We start from the raw sequence: 22,110 nt of genomic DNA on the forward strand, positions 1-22,110 counted from the left end.
CGAAATGAGGGAGAATTGCCTGATTGAGGAGTCCCCAACTTGTCGTATCATTAAGTAGACACAGACCCTGGCGTCTGAAGCTTCATCTTAAACATAAGCCATGACCTTCATATTGCCAAGTAAAACATGCAACCTCTTAGGCGCATCACACACAACCGATCACTCATGGCTCCTTCAAACACTATTTTGCCTACATTTCAGGAGACCACATCACCTGGTTTTCCTCTCCCTTCATTGAATGTTCCTTCTCAGTCTCCTCTAGACCTCTAACTGTTGCTATGCCCCAGGGCTCATTACTCAGCCGCTTTCTCTTCTCCATCTGTCTCCTCTCCCAGGGCCAAGGTGAGCTCAGTCAATGTCATGGCTCAAAATATCATCCATGGCAGGGTGCGGTGGCTCACGCCTGTAATCCCAGCACTTTGGGAGGCCAAGGCGGGCGGATCACCTGAGGTCAGGAGTTCAAGACCAACCTGACCAACAAGGAGAAACCCCGTCTCTACTAAAAAATACAAAATTAGCCAGGCCTGGTGGCACATGCCTGTAATCCCAGCTACTCAGGAGGCTGTGCCAGGAGAATCGCTTGAACTCGGGAGGTGGAGGTTTTGGTGAGCCGAGATCATGCCATTGCACTCCAGCCTGGGTAACAAGAGCAAAACTCGTTCTCAAAAAAAAAAAAAAAAAAAAAAAAATGACATCCACATACCCTGGCTCTAAAATTTCTATCGCCAGCCCCACCATCTCCACTGAACCTGAGACTTGCATATCCAACTGCCTCCTTGACATCTTCAATTAGACATCTCACAGACTACAAAACGTAACATGATTGAAACAGAACTCTTTTATTTCCCCCTACTTAAAATCTGCTCCTCCTCCATCTCCACTGGAATAAACAGCAATTTCATCCTTCCAATTATTCAGGCCAAAAACCTTGAAGTTAATCTTAACTTCTTTCTTTCTCTCCCACCCCACATCCCATCCATCAGCAAATCCTACCAGCTCCACCTTCCAAATATATCCAGAATCCAACCCCATGTCCCACTTCCACTGGCAGCACCCTAGTCCAAGCTCCCTCATCTTTTACCTGGGTCACTGAAACAACCCCTACGTGCCTCCCTGCTGACTCCTCCTCTCCCGCTGTGGTCTACTTCCACATCACAGCCACGTGACTTCCCAAACCATCTCAGCCATGCCGCTCCTCTGCTGTCAATACTCCAAAGGTGTCCCTGGAAATTTTATGAAGTCCGAATCTGCACTGTGGTCTACAGGTCCCTAAAATCTCCCTCTCCCGTTTATTTCCCCTTAATCTCAGCATTCTCATTCCACAGGCCTCTTTGCTGTCCTCAGCAAGTTAGTAAACTGGACAGATAATACATTAAAACATATTGTAAAATATTACGTAAGGATGTAATTTGAGATGTCAATAGCATAACGTGGGGGTGAGGCAAAATTGTAAAAGGAGTAGAGTTTTTGTGTTTAATGGGTAACTAATGACTTTGCAAGGTGAAAAGAATCCCACACGTGGATGATGGTGACGTTTGCACAACGTGCATGCACTTAACATCACTGAACCATACACTTAAAAACAGTTAAAATCGTAAACTGCATGTTATGTGTATTTTGCCACAATTAAAAATGAAAAATAGGCCGGGTGCGGTGGCTCAAGGCTGTAATCCCAGCACTTTAGGAGGCCGAGGCGGGTGGATCACGAGGTCAAGATCAAGACCATCCAGGTCAACATGGTGAAACCCCATCTCTACTAAAAATACACAAAAAAATGAGCTGGACATGGTGGTGCGTGCCTGTAATCCCAGCTACTCAGGAGGCTGAGGCAGGAGAATTGCCTGAACCCAGGAGGCGGAGGTTGCGGTGAGCCAAGATCGCGCCATTGCACTCCAGCCTGGGTAACAAGAGCGAAACTCCGTCTCAAAAAAAAAAAAAAAAAAAAAGAAAGAAAAAAAATATCATTCACACACAGATACATGCATATGAATAACCAATCTGAAAGAAGAGGCACAGAAGGTGAATAATGATTATCTACAGCTAGCAGGATTATAGATGACTTTTTTTCTTAATGCACAAAAATGCATTTCTAATTTATGTATTATGTGAATAATGTAATTTATGTGTGCCTTTTATGTGTTATACAATAAAAACACATGAAAAGCTGGGTATAAAACTTACACCCAGCATGGCAATAGTATTCAACTACAAACAAAATCTGAAAATAAAACGTGTCACAAACTACCTGCCTCAAACATCCCATTGAGTACGGTCAATTTCAATGGACTCATCTCCACAGGAACTGGACGAGAGGCCAGGAGAGTTCAGGTCTTCAAACGCAGACTCAGGTGGAAACGCGGATGGTTAACTATCTGACATAGGCCAATTATGTCACACATGAACAAGCTGTTGCAAAATTCTGAATATTTCTACAGTGTGTCATTTGATAGTGTGGTGTCTTTTGACACAGACCAAGCTACAAAGCTGCCTACAGTGTATAATTAAGGGTTTCAGATATGCTAAGGTTTGCTTCTGCCAAATGCCATTCATCTATGCTTGACTCTTCCAACGAATATAACCGAAGTACAATTTGTAAAGCCAGCTCACTGTGTGAATTATTTTGTCCCGCTGTTTTAAGGAACTGCACTGTGTACAGAATCAGAGAAATTAGGCCGGGCGCAGTGCTCATGCCTGTAATCCCAGTACTTTGGGAGGCCAAGGCAGGTGGATCGCTTGAGGCCAGGAGTTCGAGGCCAGACTGACCAACATGATGAAACCCCATGTCTACCAAAAACACAAAAATTAGCCAGGCATTGTGGTGGATCCCTGTAATCCCAGCTACTTGGGAGGCTAAGGCAGAAGAATCACTTGAATCCAGGAGGCAGAGGTTGCAGTGAGCCGAGACTGCACCACTGCACTTCAGCCTGGGAGACAGAGTGAGACTTAGTCTCAAAAAAAGAAAAAAAAAGGTGGGGTACAGTGGCTCACCCCTGTAATCTCAGCACTTTGGGAAACCTAGGCGGGCAGACCACCTGAGGTCAAGAGTTCGAGACCAGCCTGAACAACATGGTAAAACCCCATCTCTACTAAAAATACTAAATTAGCTGGGCATGGTGGCACATGCCTGTAATCTCAACTACCCTGGAGGCCGAGGCAGAAGAATCACTTGAATCCAGGAAGTGGAGGTTGCAGTGAGCCAAGATCATGCCATTGCACTCCAGCCTGGGCAATAAGAGCAAAACTCCAACTCAAAAAGAAAAAAAAAAAAAAGGACAGGCGCTGTGGCTCGTACCTGTAATACCAGCACTTTGGAAGGTCGAGGCGAGTGGATTACAAGGTCAGGAGTTCGAGACCAGCCTGGCCAACATGGTGAAACCCTGTCTCTACTAAAAATACAAAAATTAGCTGAGCATGGTGGCACATGCCTGTAATCCCAGCTACTCGGGAGGCCGAGGCAGGAAAATCGCTTGAACCCAGGAGGCGGAGGTTGCAGTGAGCCAAGATTGCATCACTGCATTCCAGATTCCAGCCTAGGCAGAGCGAGACTCCATCTCAAAAAAAAAAAAGTAGAGAAATTATTCAGGGATACCTAGACCACAGAGCCCAACCCCATCATTGGACAGGAGAGGATGCCACGACCCAGAAAAGTGAAGTGACTTGTCCAGCGGCTCACTCCTAGTTTGTGAAAAAGCTGGGACTCAACTCAGGAAGTCCTGAGGCCTAAGTCCAGAGCTTCTCTTCCAAACCCTGCAATGTCATCTTTGGAAAAGGAGCGTAACTAGTGACCATCTGAATACGGTTACAACTGGAAATACGTTTACTTCTCTCCAAACCTTGTCTTCAAACTGGCCCTGCTGGCTCTCAAGAGAGAGCCTTGATGATCACTTTGACAGACTTCATAGCTTTCTGGTTACTCACAATTCCAGAACCTCAATTAAGGTTAACTCTCAGGTGTTTTTTTAAAAAAAAAAAGCTGCATCTGGTCTAAATCAAATCTTCCACTTGACACCCAGTTCAAAGCTCCTCCCCCCGTCCTGGCTAAGACTGAGCATAGCCGGAGGTCTTGCAATGGGGAAGCGGAGGAAGCCTGCTCTTCCCTCCTCCTCCCTGTCCTCCACTGCTTCTTGCTTTCCAGGGTCAGTGGTGGGCCTGGGGTGCAGTGGGGGGTGGGGACCAAAGAGTAAAGGGGCAAAAGTCTTCACACTTGGTTGCAGCCCTCCCTAGGCTTACAGCATTCTCTGGGTTGCAGGTGTCCAAATGCTGACTGTTCCATGGGATGCAGCTGTAATTTCTCAAGAGGCCTTTATGAGAATCTCCACAGTGTCTGAGTTAGGGGCAGCAAATGGAGCGGTGCTCTTGGAGCCCTCACCATTGGCTGGGAAGAAATAGCCCTCTCCCACCCTGGGCACAGCGTGCAGGAAAGAATGATGGTTTCTCCCTGCTTCCCCCAGGGACAAACGATCATACTTTCCTGCACTCTCTGCCCGGTGACTCAATTCTCCTTGAATGCCTCATCTTTCCTTCACATAGGTTGAAGGTGGGTAAGGGTGGCCAGAACAGTTCAGCATTTTTTTTTTTTTCAAGAAAGAGTCTTACTCTGTCACCCAGGCTGGAGTACAGTGGCATGACCTTGGCTCACTACAACCTCCACCTTCTGGGTTCAAGCGATTCTCCTGCCTCAGCCTCCCGAGTAGCTGGGACTACAGGCACGCACCACCGTGCCGAGGTAACTTTTTATATTTTAGTAGAGACAGGGTTTCACCGTGATACCCAGGCTGGTCTCAAACTCCTGAGCTCAGGCAATCTGCCCACCTCGGCCTCCCAAAGTGCTAGGATTACAGGCGTGAGCCATGCGCCCAGCCCAGTTCAGCAGTCTTTCTATACATCTTGTGGGATTGTGCCTAGCTGTTCCTCTTCAGAAGGCAGGAAAACTTACCACCTAGCATCTTCACAAAATATCCCATTGGACAATCCGTGACAGGAATCCTGGATGTAGTCTACAGGGAGGAGGTACTTCTTAATTTTGTAAAGCCTCAGCACTACACAAAGAGGAAGCAGCTGCTGGAAGTTCCTGGGGGAGCAAGGGATCTACCCAGGAGCTTCTGGAAAAAGGAGGGGCTGCCTCTCAAGACAACCCCCTTTATCACAGGGAATGTCAAGGAGCCTCAGGAAAAGATTCTGAGAGTGGCTGCTTCCCTTGGACCAACCAGACTGAACGTGTTAGGAGAAGACAAACTCCCAAGTCTGTCCTTCACCGATGTTGACTCGGAGTGGGGGACCCAGAGCATGAGAGTAGTGCCCAGGCTCTCGAGGCTGTGCCTGGCCACCCTTGTTTTCTGAGCTGGCTCTCTGAGACCTTATGATTCTGCAGAAATGCCATGTTCTTCTGTCATAAACAGGCTTGGCTCACAGGTCCCATTTCAATTCCTTTCTTCCTTGTCGCCCTCTATTCTAAAGGGCAGAAAGCAAAATAGTTGAACTTCCAGACTGCTTATCATTCAGAAGAAGTCCTGTGATACCGTTCTGATGAATAAAATAAAGAAGTCAGTCCCCTTTCCAACATGAAGGCAAGAGCTAGAAGGAACAAGGCTTTCATGCTTCATCTTCACCCCTCCTCCTTCTTCCTAACTGGAACACAGATGAAATGCCTGGAGGTGAAGCAGCCATCCATGACCCTGAACAAAATGCTAAATAGAATCTCAGCCGCTGATGACATCCCTGAGCAGCCGGACAAGCCCTGGATTGCTGCCTCTAAACTTATTACACGATGAAAATAAGACAGCCACCTACAAAAGCCACTGTTTTTCTGATTTTCTTACTCCCAGATAAACATATTCCTTCCTGATCTACTTCAATATTATGAATATTCAATAAACATAATAAAAGTTGCACAATATTCAAAAATGCAATAAAAGTTGAGCTGAGAATGGTTATTTACAACTGTGCAATATTTTATAGTTTATATATTTTCATTACTACTGAAGTTCATCAGGGTAGGTTTCTTTTTTCTTTTTCTTTTTTCTTTTTTTTTTTGAGACGGAGTTTCGCTCTTGTTACCCAGGCTGGAGTGCAATGGCGCGATCTTGGCTCACCGCAATCTCCGCCTCCTGGGTTCAGGCGATTCTCCTGCCTCAGCCTCCTGAGTAGCTGGGATTACAGGCACGCGCCACCATGCCCAGCTAATGTTTTTTGTATTTTTAGTAAAGACGGGGTTTCACCATGTTGACCAGGATGGTCTCGATCTCTCGACCTCGTGATCCACCCGCCTCGGCCTCCCAAAGTGCTGGGATTACAGGCTTGAGCCACCACGCCCGGCCCTTCTTCTCTTTTCTTTCTTTCGAGACAGAGTCTCACTCTGTTGCCCAGGCTGGAGTGCAGTGGCATGATCTTGGCTCACTGTAAACTACACCTCCCAGGTTCAAGTGATTCTCCTGCCTCAGTCTCCCAAGTAACTGGGACTACAGGTGTGCACCACCACCATGCTATGCAAAAATTTTTGTATTTAGTAGAGACAGTTTCACCATGTTGACCAGGCTGATCTCGAACTCCCTGAACTCAAACTCAAATGATCCGCCTAACTTGGCCTCCCACATGCTGGGATTACAGGTATGAGCCACCATGCCCAGCCCATCAGGGTATGTTTCTGTTGCTTAACACCAGAGACTCTGGCTGGTACCTTAAGCTCTCACGGCCTCCTCCAGCTCTGATGGTCTGTTCTCTTTAAGACGAACATTTCTCTTACTATGCAAACTCATATCAACCTCAGCTTTTACAACTCAACCAAAGAGAAGAGCATTCACCTCGATTGAGGTGGTCCATCATCAAACCAGGCCCTATCTCCTCCTACCTTCTCTGTCCTCTGATCTATTCCCTAAAGCCAACAGCCAACCTACCCATGAGTCAAGCCAGCCTAGTGTGACCTCACAGAGCTACCTACTTGACTAGACTTACAACTTCCAGAGGCTGATGGATTCCTGCTAACTAGGCTCAATCTGAGTTGAGTCTGACATATTTGCAAACTATGTTGTAGTTTAGGAACTATCTTTTTTCTACCGTGTGACTGATCCTTGCAACAATCCTGAGATAAGCAGGGCAAGCATACGGACCCCGACGTTCACGGAAGTGACGTAGTGAAGGTTCTAGAGATGATAAGTCGGAGGACCACATGACTGGAGAAAGTGTGGGAAGGAGAATGTACGCTGGATTAGGCCTCAGGAAGCACAGACTCTCGGTTCCAGCCCTGCCACTCATTAGAAGCTTGACCTCTTGCAAGTCTACCTGTCTGCATCCAGTTTCTTCATCTGTACAATGAGGATGCTGGATGCCTTAGTTAGCACAGGTTGCCATAGCAGAACATCATAGACTGGGTGGCTTAAACAACAGAAAGTTATTTTCGTGCAGTTCTGGAGGCTGGAGGTCCTGGATCAGGAAGCCACCATGGTCGAGTTCTGGTAAAGGCTCTTTTCCTGGCTTGCAGACAGCCACCTTCTCACTGTGTCCTCACATGGAAGCTGGAGAGAGATATCTCTTTCTTCCTCTTTTTAGAAAGGTACAGTACTATCAGATTAGGGACCCACCCTTATGACATCATTTATCCTTTATTATCTCCCAAAGACCCTATCTCCTGGTAAGTCACATTGGGGGTTAGGGCTTCAACATATATATATTTTTGGAGGGGATACAATTCAGTCCATAGCACTGGATATGATCTCTGGAGTTCCTCCCACCTGTTGGCACAAGTCTGAAACACTGAAGATACAGTTGTCCATGGAATTAGTCATTCTACCTTGCCTCCTTGATTCAAGAAACTTCACAAGGCTTATTTCTAGACTATTTGTAGGAAGCATTTTGGAGATCATCTGTGTAAACACTTTCCCTTCCCTGATGCAATTAACAAGCCAGAGGTAATCACTAGTCAAATCAGATCTCTCCCAAAGTCGGAGCCTTAAAGTTTTTCAGAAAGCATGTCCTTAACTGTCACTTTTAGCCTTTGGGTATGGCATGCAATTTCTGCTACTGCATTTAGAGAGTCATTTAATGATGACTGTCAATTGGAGGTGGGTTTTAAAACACAAGTCTACAGCTAAATTTTCTAAGAGCCATGAAGATTACTGAGCAATTGTGGCCTTTCACCAAAGCACAAAGTACCCTGTCAGTCCTACTTTACCCCTGAAGCACCTGAAAGTGCTGTTTTAGAGCGGCTTGATGGTCACAAGCAGGCTCTGGTGGGGAGAGCTGGCCCTTTGCAGGTCAATATAGTTCCCTCCAGTCATAATCAAATATTTCAGATCTCTCCAGAAATATTAATTATTTTTGGTTTGATATACTTATTGTCAAAGGCCTACAAGTATGCTAAGCACTTAAATACAGGGCCAAAAAAATACCTCAAGGATGATTTCAACAGTCCTAGAATGTGTTATTACATACTTTAAGCACTTATATACAATGCCAAAAAAATAAAAACCAATGCAAGGATTTTTTTTTTTTTTTTTTTTTTAAGACAGAGTTTTGCTCTGTTGCTCAGGCTGGAGTGCAATGGCGCGATCTTGGCTCACTGCAACCTCCACCTCCCGGGTTCAAGCAATTTTCCTGCCTCAGCCTCCCGAGTAGTTGGGATTACTGGCATGCGCCACCATACTCGGCTACTTTTTTGTATTTTTAGTAGAGATGGGGTTTCGCCATGTTGGCCAGGCTGTTCTCAAACTCCTGACCTCAAGTAATCTTCCCACCTCAGCCTCCCAAAGTGCTGAGATTATAGACATGAGCCACCATGCCCAGCCCCAAGGATGATTTATACAGTCCCAGGATGTGTTGTTGCATCTAGACCTGAGACCTTTAGAAGTAAGAAGATGGTCCCAGCACTTTGGGAGGCCGAGGCGGGTGGATCACGAGGTCGAGAGATCGAGACCATCCTGGTCAACATGGTGAAACCCCGTCTCTACTAAAAGTGCAAAAAATGAGCTGGGCATGGTGGCACGTGCCTGTAATCCCAGCTACTCAGGAGGCTGAGGCAGGAGAATTGCCTGAGCCCAGGAGGCGGAGGTTGCGGTGAGCCGAGATCGCGCCATTGCACTCCAGCCTGGGTAACAAGGGCGAAACTCCGTCTCAAAAAAAAAAAAAAAAAGAAGAAGATGGTCTGCATTTCTGTAATTTGTTTACATCTCATTTATTATATAATCTACAACTACTTATAGACTCTACATTTTCCTTCTCTCTGTAATTTTAAACCTAAATTTACCTTTCATGTATATTATAACCCAATCTTTATTTTCATTTGACCCAAACTATCTAAGTTCTGTATTCTATAAACTAGAAAGACGCTGAGTTTTCTGTATTAGTCCCATGGAGAGTGGTTCTCAGATGGGGGTCACTTTGCACCCCAGGGGACATTTGGCAATTTCTGGAGACATTCTGGGTTGTCCTCACTGGGGTGACAGTGATTGACTGTCACCATTGAGGCTGGGGGGTGGTCATGGTAGTATCCCTGGCATCTAGTGGGTAAGGGTCAGGGATGCCGCTAAATATCCTGCAATGCACAGGACAGCCCCTGAAAAAAAAGAACTACCTGGCCCCACGTGTCAACAGTGTTGAACATGCAAAGCACATGGTCCTTAATGGCTTCCAGGGCTGGAGGGTGGGAAGCTGTTCTACTGGCAGCATAGCTAGGGCTGTCTTCATGACCCCAGGGACACACACAGCAGATGCTGATGAAAACTTAGGCTGTCTTTGCCATGCCAACCCACAATGCCAAATAAAGGGGTTAATTTTTTTTTTTTTTAAGTAGGCAACCCTTCCTTTGATTTTCATCCAACTTCAGTGTCCTCTTAACCAGGGCAGGAAGGAGAAAGCAGGCACGACTAGAGCACACGGGCTCAGGAGCAGGCCTACGGCAAAGTCTGAAGGGCTGATAGATTTGCTGCTCACACCTTCACAGCTCATTTTACTCTGACAATAGAGCGTATAAAAAAAAAAAAACTCCTAAACACTTCTTAAAAATTCTAACAGCTTTATAAGTTGGTAGGACTTCAAGATACTTTTTAAAAGCATTAAATTATTATTCCCTTATAACTCAACCAAGACAGTTGCAGGTGGGCAAAAAAAAAAAAAAATTATCACTCTTTGTGCCCCCATTATTTTAATTATTTCTCTATATCCTTCTTATTCCAAAAAGGTTCTGACATGGGTAACTCTCCCTGTGGGGTTGACGCAATTATCCCATACCAAGCTGACATGGGCTCCAGGGCTGATCAATACAGGTTTCAATTTAGGAGGAAAAAGGATTTTGGAAGGGCCAAGGAAAACTATCATGTTTTGGCAGTTAAAAGATATGAGTTAAATTCCCATTGTGTGTAAAGTTACGGTGCTAAATGCTCAGGAAGATATTTTGTAAAAGTAGAAATCACAGCTGGTGTTCTTAAGTAATTCATACTCTGTCTGAGGGAGATAGGCTCTGTGCCCAAGGGAGGCTGTCTTCTGTTACAAAGCAGGCTGTGCTTGCTGCCTCCTGGGCAGGGGTAGCCCTCAGCATTCTTCCCTCCTCAGGCCAGGGAAGCCTGCGAGGGGCAGAAGAGGAAGGGGTGAGGGTGGTTCAGTAGGGAGTGCAAGGGACAAAGCCTCAGAAGTGGACGTACACTGGGAAGGGTGTGCGGAACCTTAGAGGTCCGGATGGCCAGAGGGAGCCACTAGGGTTTTATCCTGAAGTTACAGGCTATTATCATATAACAGGAAGTTATGTGATTTAAAAAATCGCATTTGTTGGGTGCTTACCCTTTACTAAGCATACTATTTATTTAATCCTCTGCAGTAGCTACTCTTCTTCCCCCCATTTTACTGATGAGAAGACTGAGGTGCGGGGATTAAATAACTTGCTCAAAGCTACTCTAGCAAGTGCTAGAGCCAGGATTTACATCACGCACGGAGCCCATACTCTTAAGCACTTCAGACTGCCTCTTGATAGAACAGGAAGCGTGACAGCAGAGGAGAAACCAGACAGACACTGACACCGCTAGGAAGGAGCTGCCGACAGACAGCATTTCAAGGAGTAGAGGGAGTCAACGGGGTCAGATGTTGCTGAGCCATCATGAACGAAATCTGAGAAACAGCCATTGGATTTATATTAGGCAATCACCGGTGACCTTTAAGAGTTCTGTAGCAGAGCAGTGAGGGCAGGGGCTACCTGCAGGCTATCAAGAAGGGGAGTGACAGCAGATAAAGCCTTGCGTAGAAACTGGCAGTGAAAAGACAGGGAGGGATGGGAGAGAAATTTTCAAGCTTTTCTTTTGAGACTATGTCCCAAAACAGTGGACCCTTTTCTTTTCTTCTCTCTTTTTTTTTTTTTTTTTTTTTGAAATGGAGTTTCCCTCTTGTTGCCCGGCTGGAGTGCAATGGTGCTATCTCGGTTCACTGCAACCTCCGCCTCCCCAGTAGCTGGGATTACAGGTGCACGCCACCATACCCAGTTAATTTTGTGTGTGTGTGTGTGTGTGTGTGTGTGTGTGTGTATATATATATATTTTAGTAGAGACATGGTTTCATCATGTTGGCCAGGCTGTTCTCAAACTCCTGACCTCAAGTGATCCACTTGCCTCAGCCTCCCAAAGTGCTGGGATTACAGGCATAAGCCACCGTACCCAGCCAGAACCTTTTCTTTATTGAGGAATTGCAATATATTTTACCTAGTTCTTTTGTTTTGATGGGCAAAGCTAACAAATTTTAGGAGTCATAGTTAAAGAAGAATTAGTTAAGTGTCATAGAAATTGTTTTTTAAAAGCCCTGCATCAAAGATCTGACTATTTCAAAGGAAACTGTCATGGGCGGAAGGTTAATTAGCCTTATGTGTTGTATTGGCTGGGCAAAATGGCAACTGGGACAGTGTGAAGGAATCATAGATAAAGTAACTCGCTTCAGACCTGTTTGGAGCCAAGGGAAAGAAGCAGAAACGCTGCATGCGTGATGGCTTGACACTGAAATCTGGAGAACGGCTGCCTGGACTTCTAAAACCCTGGGCTGCAAAGGGCAAAAATACTTATTAAAATTCCTTGTTTGAATGAGTTCTGGGAATAGGAATTATCAAGGCCTCTGTCCTAGCTACTAAGTAGTTTCTATTACAAATCAAAAGCAGTTTTAGGGAGGCTGTGTTTTTTGAAGGGGAAATCCTCTTCTGGCAGGTAATTCAGACAGCCTAGAGCAGCAATTAAAGCCACCAGGAGCAGGAGAGGAGGCCGCCCAGCGGCTGGGGAGCAGTTTCCCCCAGGCTTCTTCCCATAACCATGAACTCCCTTTACATCCCAGTGTCGTCCATTCTAAAGTGTTCTACAGATGAATTAGTCCCAAAGCGCCTACGATTTTACTGCCGCTCAAGAACGACTGCAAACAACAGACATATGAAGGATGGATGCAGAGTCCTTCCTGCGACTGCTTATGCCAAAGAGATCTCAGGCGGTGATGCTTCTCAGACGCACAGGGTAAGTGCTTTGGCAGTGAGCTTTCAGGCCCTGGCTCAAACAGGGATGATACCAACAAATACTTGATGTTTTAAAAATGCAACAGGCAGGCCGGGTGCGGAGGCTCACACCTGTAATCCCAGCACTTTGGGAGGCTGAGGCGGGTGGATCACGAGGTCAAGAGATCGAGACCATCCTGGTCAACATGGTGAAACCCCGTCTCTACTAAAAATACAAAACATTAGCTGGGCATGGTGGCGCGTGCCTGTAATCCCAGCTACTTGGGAGGCTGAGGCAGGAGAACTGCTTGAACCCGGGAGGTGAAGGTTGGAGTGAGCCGAGATCGTACCATGGCACTCCAGCCTGGCACCTGGCGACAGAGCAAGACTCTGTCTCTGAAAAAAAAAAAAAAAAAAAAAAAAAAAAAAAAAGGCAACAGGCTAATGCAGGCAGTGCAAGGATTTACCTGTCTGTGTAAACAGCCGGTGGGAATGACCATAGATTCCTTTTCCATTCTAGTGACTCAGGCGACTGGGACAGTTGATGGTTGGCTGGAAGAATCCAGAGTCTCCTTCAGAAGTTCTTCAAAAACATTATGCACCCCCAATACAAGGGAACCCACACAGATTTCTTCTCCATCACAGGCCAACTCTCCACGCACCTTTGGCTGTCTCATCACACATCCCAACCCTAAGGCGACCTTTTCCCCATCTTCACAGGTTCCTTTCTCCCCAACACGGGCTCAAGAGTTAAGACAGATCTTTCCAGATTCTTCTCCACTTTCTTGCTGTTCCCCCAAACAAGACATAAAGCTTTTGCATGTCAGAGGTTTCACTGCTCACTACAGAGAACAGTAAGGACTAACAAAAACAAAAAGTGTGGGAAGCTGGAAAGACTCAAGGATGCCACAGTGATTTGTTGGTGCTTTTCCCACAGTACCAGGGTTGGGGGAGTGAACGAAATAGACAGGACTCCTGCCCTTTGGAGCATTCATTCCACGGGGGAGATGGGCGATAAACTTAACAACTAATTAATATAGCAGGCTAGGAGGTGCTATGAATAAAAGCAAGGCAGGGAGGAGGAATGGGATGCCTGTGGGAGTGGGTTAGACTCTGAGCAAAGCTGAAAGGACGGGAGGGAGCAGACCATGAAGTTATCTGCGGGAAGAGTATTCCAGGGGACAGAACCCTTAGTGCTTAAGGGCCTAGGGCAGGGGGAACAGCAAGGAGGCCAGTGTGGATGGAGCAGAATAGGATTGGAGGCCAGAGAATTACGGGGCAGAGAGTGCCTCATCCTGCAGTCAGAGTGCAAAAGGGAACGAGCCTAGAGTTTGAGCTGTGCTGACCTGGGCTCAAATTTCAGCTCTGCCCTTAGGTGGTGTACCTTGGGCTCCCCTACTTCTCATCTATAAACAGTTGACCGCAAAGGGTGGTCACTGCAATATGGAACGTGAAACTTCCTATCATAGGACACAGCACACGACACGTTCCTACCCACCAAACATCAGTTCCTCCTCCTCTTCCCCCGGTTACAGGGCTCCTCTCATCTAGCTCCCAGTGCAATTGAGTAAAAGGTGTTTAAAAGTATTCCACTCAAGGGCTTCCAAGAGGGCTGAGTGCGAGAAAACCAACTGCGAAATGGTACATACCTGTTATTGTTGGAAAACAGGAATATTTTAGTTTCGGCATTCAACTATCTGGAGGAATCTACACCAAAGTGTTAGTGGTGGTCAGTGCTGAGGGGTAAAGATTCCCAAAAAGTTGGACCACTAAGCTTCTACCTTCTATATTTCTGTAACGTTTGAACGTTTTACAATGAGCACATATTACACTGGCAAGCAGAGATCACAACATAGGCTGGTGTTGGTGCAGGAGAATCGACCTCCTGGTCCTCGGTAGCCTCCATCCCACGCATACCCAAGCCCACTTGGTGTGATCCAACTCTTACTTCTTCTCTATGGGGAAACTGAGTGCAAAAAGGGCCAAAGGAAGCCTCAGGATCTCAGATGAGACCTGGATCACAGGAAAAGGTCCTGGAATAAGTATGCTTGGGTAACATGTGTGAACTCCCACTGGGTCTGTTTGAAAGGGGATGGAAAGTGAACTCCTTTCTAAAGAAAATGAAAATCTAGGCCGGGCGCGGTGGCTCACGCCTGTCATCCCAGCACTTTGGGAGGCCGAGGCGGGCGGATCACAAGGTCAAGAGATCCAGACCATCCTCATAAACATGGTGAAACCCCGTCTCTACTAAAAATACAAAAACTTAGCTGGGCATGGTGGCGCGTGCCTGTAATCCCAGCTACTCTGGAGGCTGAGGCAGGAGAATTGCCTGAACCCAGGGGGCGGAGGTTGCGGTGAGCCGAGATCGCGCCATTGCACTCCAGCCTGGGTAACAAGAGCGAAACTCCGTCTCAAAAAGAAAAAAAAAAAAGAAAATGAAAATCTTTACTATGGCTGCCAAGCAGAGAGAGGGACTGATGAAAATCAAGTACTTAAAATTAATCTGTGAACTTCTTTGTGATTCAAGATTGTCAACAACTGAAAAAAAATCTCATTTTAAAGAATACTAAATTAAGAAATACTATAAGATAAACCACATTTCACAACGAAGTAACTTACAAGGTCAGTCAAGGAAAACAAATATCCCAGTTCTTGGTGTCTTATTCAACAATGTACTAAAATATTCATTATAATCAATCACCACAAGACCTGTGAGTTTCATAGCTTAGAAAACTTTTACTCTTTTCCCACTTTCCCAAAAAACTCTGGTGAAGGGAATAAAAAAATAATGCTTAAGCATTAATAGTTGCCCATATGACTTTCCCAGCTTAAATATACATTTCAAAAGAAACAACAAAAAAATGTAGTCCAGAAACATTTTTACATTTCCTGAATTGGGCTTTGTACCATAAAGCCTTCTCAGCTCTGCATTAAATGAAATCCTGCTTGAATGGAAGACAGACTAGTCAGTTTCTCAAACTCTTCAATCATGAGATTCCCAACTGAGGAAGACAGTAATGCTCCCCATAGGAAAATTCATTTTCTCCCCAGAAATCAAGCAACATCTCTCGTTTTCTGCTTCTTGCCCAGTAACATCAGGACTCATCTTGAGTTTATCTGATCGTAGACTGGAAATCCCCAAGACAGAAAGCTCCTGTCTCAGCATTTCTGTAAACACCAGGGAATGTGTCCTTCCCAAATGGAGTGTTTTCCATGAGATAAGAATGCTATGTACAAATTGCTATACCGTTTCAAAAGAACACAGTGTAATGAAAAAGGTAACATCATGGCGCTCGAAAACCAATCACATTGATCAAGGGAAAAAACAGAACTTATAGAATTAAAAGAGATAGTCTTATATTATCCACCAATTTATAACTAAAAGCTATAATTTGCATGGGACATAGTTTCCAAATAATTCCTTCTGTTACCTATACCTTTCTCTCCACTATCTCAGCTATATGACCTGAGTAGAAAAGCTATCAGCCCCACTGGGTGAATTTTCACTGATGCAACTACAGCAATTTCTGAGCCCATGAGGACTGCTAGGAATGTCTAACAAAATCCAATAACTGCATTATAATAATGTACTTTAAAAAAGATTAAATATACATACATAGCTGAATGCACAGAGTCCAAGAACTTTGAAAGCCTAATTGCTACAATCGTAGAGAGACTGGATTAGGATCCGGGTATGGATTCCTTCCTCCCATTAAGGGATTCACAGGCAAGTTTGATAGGCAGTGTTGCTCTGATGACTGACAGTGAGACCAGAAGATAGTATGCAGGGCAGCAAGTAGGGTCGGGTGGGATGTGACCATGGAAAATGAGAGTGATTCATTCTACTTGATGCACATACATTTTATAGGTTTAAATCTGGAGGGAAACAACTTTAACTAAACTCCTTGTATGGGAGAATTAAATGGAAGCACATCTTGGACCCCACTTTTCATAGGCTCAGTGCCACCTCAAAAAATTCCATACTGACCCATTCTGAAACAACAGCTTTTCTTACTGGAAAGCCACAGAGTTGGTGTGGAATCTATGAAATGGAAAATCGGACCCAAGCCAATGTGCTCATGCATAAGCTTGATTTTAATGAAAAGGTACATGGAGCAGCAGCACCCGGATTACGAGCCCCCTCGGTGCTCCCCATCTCTAGTATTCCCATGCGCCTGAGTTTGCATCCTCACCCTGTCCCTGACTGTGTGACCTTGGGCAAGTTATTTAACCTTTCTAAGTCTTGGCTTGTTCATCTTCAGCATGGACATGAGAGGTCTGTTATGAGGACTAAATGAGATCATACACAAATAGTTTTAGCTCAGTACCTGGTACATATGAACACTGAAGAAACATGTCCTTCTCGTGATTAGATGTGACACTCTGACATATTTTAGAAGCAATTACGGTTCAGCTATCATATCCCAACATCTTATGATACCCCACTTTGATTTTTTGCTTCTAGCTCTTACTATTCTTTTCATCACAATATTTTAGGGTGGGGGGAGGAGGTAAGCAGTTACACACATCCCACTTTTCCCACCGTTGCTCAAAGCAAGGTGAAAAGCCAGGGAAATAAACGTATGCACTGAAGAGAAATTCGGTCTTTAGGATATGATGTGATAGGCGTATGGAATATAAACAAATCATGTAATTTCAACCTCTACCATATAGGACATCAAATCATAGGTAGTTTTATTTTAAAAGAAACAAAATCCAGGCAGCATTAAAGAGGACAGAAAGAACCCACATGGGCCTATTGCTATCTCAGTATTGGTGACTGTGAAACAGGGATTAGTGAGCTAGATTATGGGGGGCTTCATGGGGTCTGACTTCCAACAGGTGGCTAGCTTTAGTCATGTTCAGATGCAAAACCGTAATGAGTTTGAGTATGTAAGTCCCAGGGATTCTGTTGAAGGCCTTTTCTCGGCCATCAAGGGAGGCAATTTTCAAGGTTTAAGCCTCCCTGGCAAGTTAGGAAGCAGGGAACTGCCTGCCCTAGCTTGCACCTGTCCCCTGAAGGGGATTCTGGCCTGACGGTGAAAAGCCACCATTCTTTCTAGACAGTCCATCCTGCCGCGGGGGTACCTCCCGACAAACGGGGGAAGCCCACTAGGAGGTGGTCACGACCAACCAAGCCACAAATCCCCAGGGTGTGGGATTTCCACCTCTATACCAAGTCTGAAAACCGAAAATAGGCGCTCGCTTGCCATACTGCAATGGGATTCCCCCCAGCAGCAACCCCCCCCCCTCCGACTTGCATGTTTTATTAATAAATGCAAGATGGCACACAGAGGCAAAGAATGGGAGGCAAAGCATCGGCAGCTGGACCCGAACCAGGGCAGTTTGCAAAAATAAATAAGAAGCATGTGACAAGAAGCAGGTCCCCAGGCTGGAGCTGAAGCCCTGGGCTGCCCCCACGCACCCTCGCCTGGCTCCCCCGGCCAGGGGGATGAAGGTCAGCGGCAAGATCCCAGCCCTTCCGGGCACTCACCCTGCAAACCTTGACCGGCACCCCCACCCCCCGCCCCGACCACAGGACTCGGGCAGTGAGGCCGGGGAAGCCGCGGCCGCGGCCGGCTGCGAGGACACATACCTGCTGCCCGGGCTCGGGATTCGCTCGGCTCTGCAGCGGCGCCGGCCGCGGCTCGCGCTCCCGGGGCTCCCCTCTCCGCCCCCCCGCCCCCTCGCGGCCCCGCCGCTCCCTCCGCCCCTCCGCCCACCGCGCTCGGGGGCGCGCGCGCGCGGTCTCGCGCTGGCGGCGCGGCCGGGCCCGCGCCTGCGCCCTCGCCTCCCGCCGGCCGCGCGCGCGCGCGCGCTCCCGAGGCTGCGGAACCGCGGCGCGGCTGTCTAGGAAACCGCGGCGTCGGCGGGCCCGGGCCGGCGGCCCGAGCGGGGCGGGGGTCGGGGGTTCGGCCGCCTGCGGGGCCGCCACGCGGAGCGCGGGCTTCGCGGCGCGGGTGGGGCGTCGCGGGGCAGGGTCGGAGCCCGAGCGCGAGCGTGCGGGGCGGCGAGGCGGCCGCGAGGGCTGGGGCTGAGGGGGAGGCGGGCGGGGCGCGGAAGCAACAGGTGCGGAGGCCGCGGGCGCCGCTGCGGGGCGCGGAGGACCCGGGGCGCCGCGGGCCGCCGGCAGCGGGAACCTCCCGTGGCGTGGGCGCCGCGCTCCGCCGTTCCCGCAGCCCTTCCCCGGCCCGCCGCGTTCGCCCGCGCCGGGCGCCCCGTGAGGCAGCGGACGGCGCGCGGGGCCCCCCGAGCTCGGCGGCCACCGCGGGAAAAGCGCCCCTTTGTGTGCGGCGGGAGCCCCCCGACTCTCGGCCGGCTGCCTGGGAGGAAGATGCCCCGTCCGTACATGCAGCCGCGGCCTCCGCCCGGGACCCTCGCAGCGCCGCGCTTCTCCCTTCCCCGTTTCGCAGTCTCACTCTTACAAAGGCTCTTCACGCGCCCGCCGCACCGCGCCTCCTTCCCCGTGGGATCCCGGCGGGCCCGCGTCCGTGCTGAGTGTGTGTCTGCGCGTGGTGGGTACAGAGACGAGCCGGGCGCCCCTGGGAGGCGGCCTCGCCCCGGCTCCCGGTCAGCGGGGCGCTGCGGGGAGCCACCGAGCGATCCGATGCACCCACAGATACTCTTTGTCGTTAAAAAAAAAAAAAAAATCCTCGCACATGATGCGCACAACTCTAAATACCGTCGGCAAGGGCTGCTGTGAATCGGGCCGTTGAAGCGGCTTCCGGATTCGCGGTCGCTTAGGATCGTTTGCCTTCTCCACCCATTCTTGCTAGAAACCATAGCCATTTTCCTATAGGGTGTTGCCATTTTTATGTTAAAATATTTGAAAAAAATGGGAACCCCTTCTTTCTAGGACACGAAGTTTCGGAATGGCTTTTGGTGCTGCAGATACCCTAAGGTGTTATTCGGTTGGGTCCGCTTGGCCTCCCGGGAATGTCCTTTGTCTTTTCTTCCTGCAGGAGCTTTTTTAGCATGGAAATCATCGAAATGGTAGAGTTGAAGGACTTCAAAACCACCTCATGGAACTGCCCCAGGGTCTTGGATGACGCCTTCCTTGGATTATACGGGAATATCTCTACAGGGAGTATCTACTTTTGGCGAACTGGAAAAAAAAAAATGTAATTTCTTCAGATCCTCCCTCGCCTTTCAGCATTTCCTACTCTAATGGTGAAATTTCAGAAGGAAAAAAACACTTGGAGGTGACACTTGTAGAAGCTACTTGGGTTGCCAAAGGGTTTTTTCTCCATTTCTAGGCGGACCAAATGTGGACTAGAAAAGAGAAAATGGAGATGGGTTAAGAAAAATTAATGGAGGATTCATAGGAGTAGAGCTGTAGTTTTCTGACAGTCGGTGACCGCATTTTAACTACCACACTTGATTTAGAAAAAGCCTCGGCATCACTTGCCCAGATTGTCATCCCCCCCGTCTTCCCCCTTGGTGGAACTCTGGGCTAATTAACTTGTAGACTACGACACGTATGTTGAAACTTGCTGAGAGAAATTTGAAGACCACTTGAAATTTCTACCAAGAATCTTTGTATTCTAATAAAATTTTTTTCAATTCGGGTTCATGCTACTTCAAGGGAACATTTTTTCTACAATGGCTATTTATAAACACCTTCTATTGAAAATCACACGCTGATAACGTTTACTTACGCCTTTTAAGTGTTCCGAATTTTCTTCTTTTTTGAGTAATCTGAGTTCATGGAAATTGTAGGTGCAACCACTTCAGGCTGTAGTGTGAAGTCAGAAAACCCCAAACGTATAATTTATGCTGCCCCCTGGTGATGTCCTACTTCACAGCACCTCCCCAAACTAAAATCTCCCTTTGATAAAGTTTTTAATTGAAAACTTACATCAAGTGTGGACAAGATGCCATTCTGCGTTCTTGAAACTGGGCTTCTCCTGTTTTCAAATACCCTAAGGCCTAACAGCTGAGAAGGATTATTAGCTCTTGAGGCTAATCAGCCTAGAGGTCTGTGAAGATCTGCCAGATCTCACTTTCACTTGAGCATTATTCTTGAACTTTCCTGGCTTATAAGACTCACTTGGGAACACTTACTTAAAATCAGATTCTGTGACTCATAAATTCAGCTGATTAGAAAAAAAAAAATCGGATTCTGGAGCCTCCTTTCAAACCTCTTGAAATCTGATATCAGAGATTGACTTGTGATTTTTATTTTTAACTGCCCCAGGTGATTCTTATTGATCGGAGAGGGTGGGGAATCCTACAGCTATAAATAGTGCAGGTGCTGCTGCAGAACACTGCAGGTGGCTAATGAGAGGGAATTTTGTGAGTAAAGGAGCTTCAGTAGCCACAGGAAAGTGTAGGAGCTTCGAGGCAGGAGTGGAACTGCGGGTTTAAGCTTGCTATGTCACTTTCTTGCCAAGCATACCTGTTTGTTTCTAACGTGGCTCTAGTTGACATTCTATCCCGTACCAAGATATCTTTTGAGGTAAGTCAAATTTTCTTTTAGTTAATAAGACTGTCTTTTCAAGAGTACCAGGAAAATTTCCGTAAATTTTCACGTAAACGGAAAATTTGTACATCTATGTAGCTTGCAAGATTATGGGAGGATAGATTAGAGATTGTGTTGATCCTGTGAACGTCTGAAAAAGATTCAGAGCAGAGTTAAAACTTTTGTTCTCTTGAGATAGTTGCTTGTGAAAATAGAACACGTGAATCTGATGTCACATGATTTGTGAAAATTTGAATAATGTCCGAAGTCCTTAAATTGTTAATGTTGATATAAATGTTAATATTTTGAAAGCTCTTCTAAATGTTTAACTTATAATACAACCTCACTTATTTGGAATGTACAGGTAGAAAGCCAATCTGACTTGGTAGAAACCTGAAAATGGAACATATGTGATTTTGTGTGATATTGTGATATTTTAAATTTGAGTATACACAATAATAGCTAAGTCTTTTTTTTTTTTTAAATCCTGCTGAGATGGCTTTAGTGAATAAATATGATTGTCTAGGAACTAGTGACATTCATGTGGATGCAGTCAGTGTGGATGAAACACGAAGCACGATACCATGTGCTCAGTAGGCTCTTAATAAACATTAATTGTAAAGTTTTCTCATAAGCAGGTTAAGTATACTGCAGCAAGCCCACCTTCAAAGATAGTACTTAGAGCAGATTTTACCTTGAATGGCATACCAAGGGTGGGGCAGTAAGTACAGTAGATCTTGGGTATACACAATAATAATTCCCATTATCTGTAGAGAAGTTAAACTACAATAAATCCACTAAAAGTCTGCTTTTTTTATTTCCAGTAATTTTTATGTACCAATAATTCTAAACCGTGTCAATATTAAAATAGTCTTCCATGAAAAATCTCTTATGGATCTAGATTTTAAACAATTTCTGTAGTTTCTGTTAAGTTTTAGTATACGAATTTAAACTTCAAATCAGCACATTTTAATTATTTTTTAATAAACAGTATATTCTACATGGAATTAGAGAACTCCGACTCATATAATTGTTCTTCAGTAAACAAAGATTCAGCTATTGTATGTATTTCCAAGTAAACTCATAAAAGTTCAGCGTAGTTCAAGACCTAAGGCACAATATATGATTGCAACCCTGCTGGTCTATATTCTTACATTTAAACAGTAGATTCTTTGTAAACAATGGTAGCACAGTGATTATAAGAATG

General features: G+C 46.3%; 1 protein-coding gene across 3 annotated transcripts in view; it reads right to left on the reverse strand.

Annotated features, from left to right (window-relative positions):
- TMEM266 (transmembrane protein 266) overlaps positions 1-18,149 on the reverse strand; it is a 138,360-nt gene extending 120,211 nt beyond the window's left edge. For 2 of the 3 annotated variants that reach the window (XM_074392633.1, XM_039468819.2), the window contains exon 1: positions 18,039-18,149. The gene's annotated coding sequence lies outside the window, so the exon portion shown is untranslated. Of the gene's footprint in view, positions 1-12,909; positions 17,986-18,038 lie in introns of those variants that run through there. The other variant, XM_074392631.1, reaches the window with a different exon arrangement.
- Positions 18,150-22,110: the final 3,961 nt, after the last annotated feature.

This window comes from Saimiri boliviensis, chromosome 2 (assembly GCF_048565385.1).
Source record: "Saimiri boliviensis isolate mSaiBol1 chromosome 2, mSaiBol1.pri, whole genome shotgun sequence".
Classification (NCBI taxonomy): domain Eukaryota; kingdom Metazoa; phylum Chordata; class Mammalia; order Primates; family Cebidae; genus Saimiri; species Saimiri boliviensis.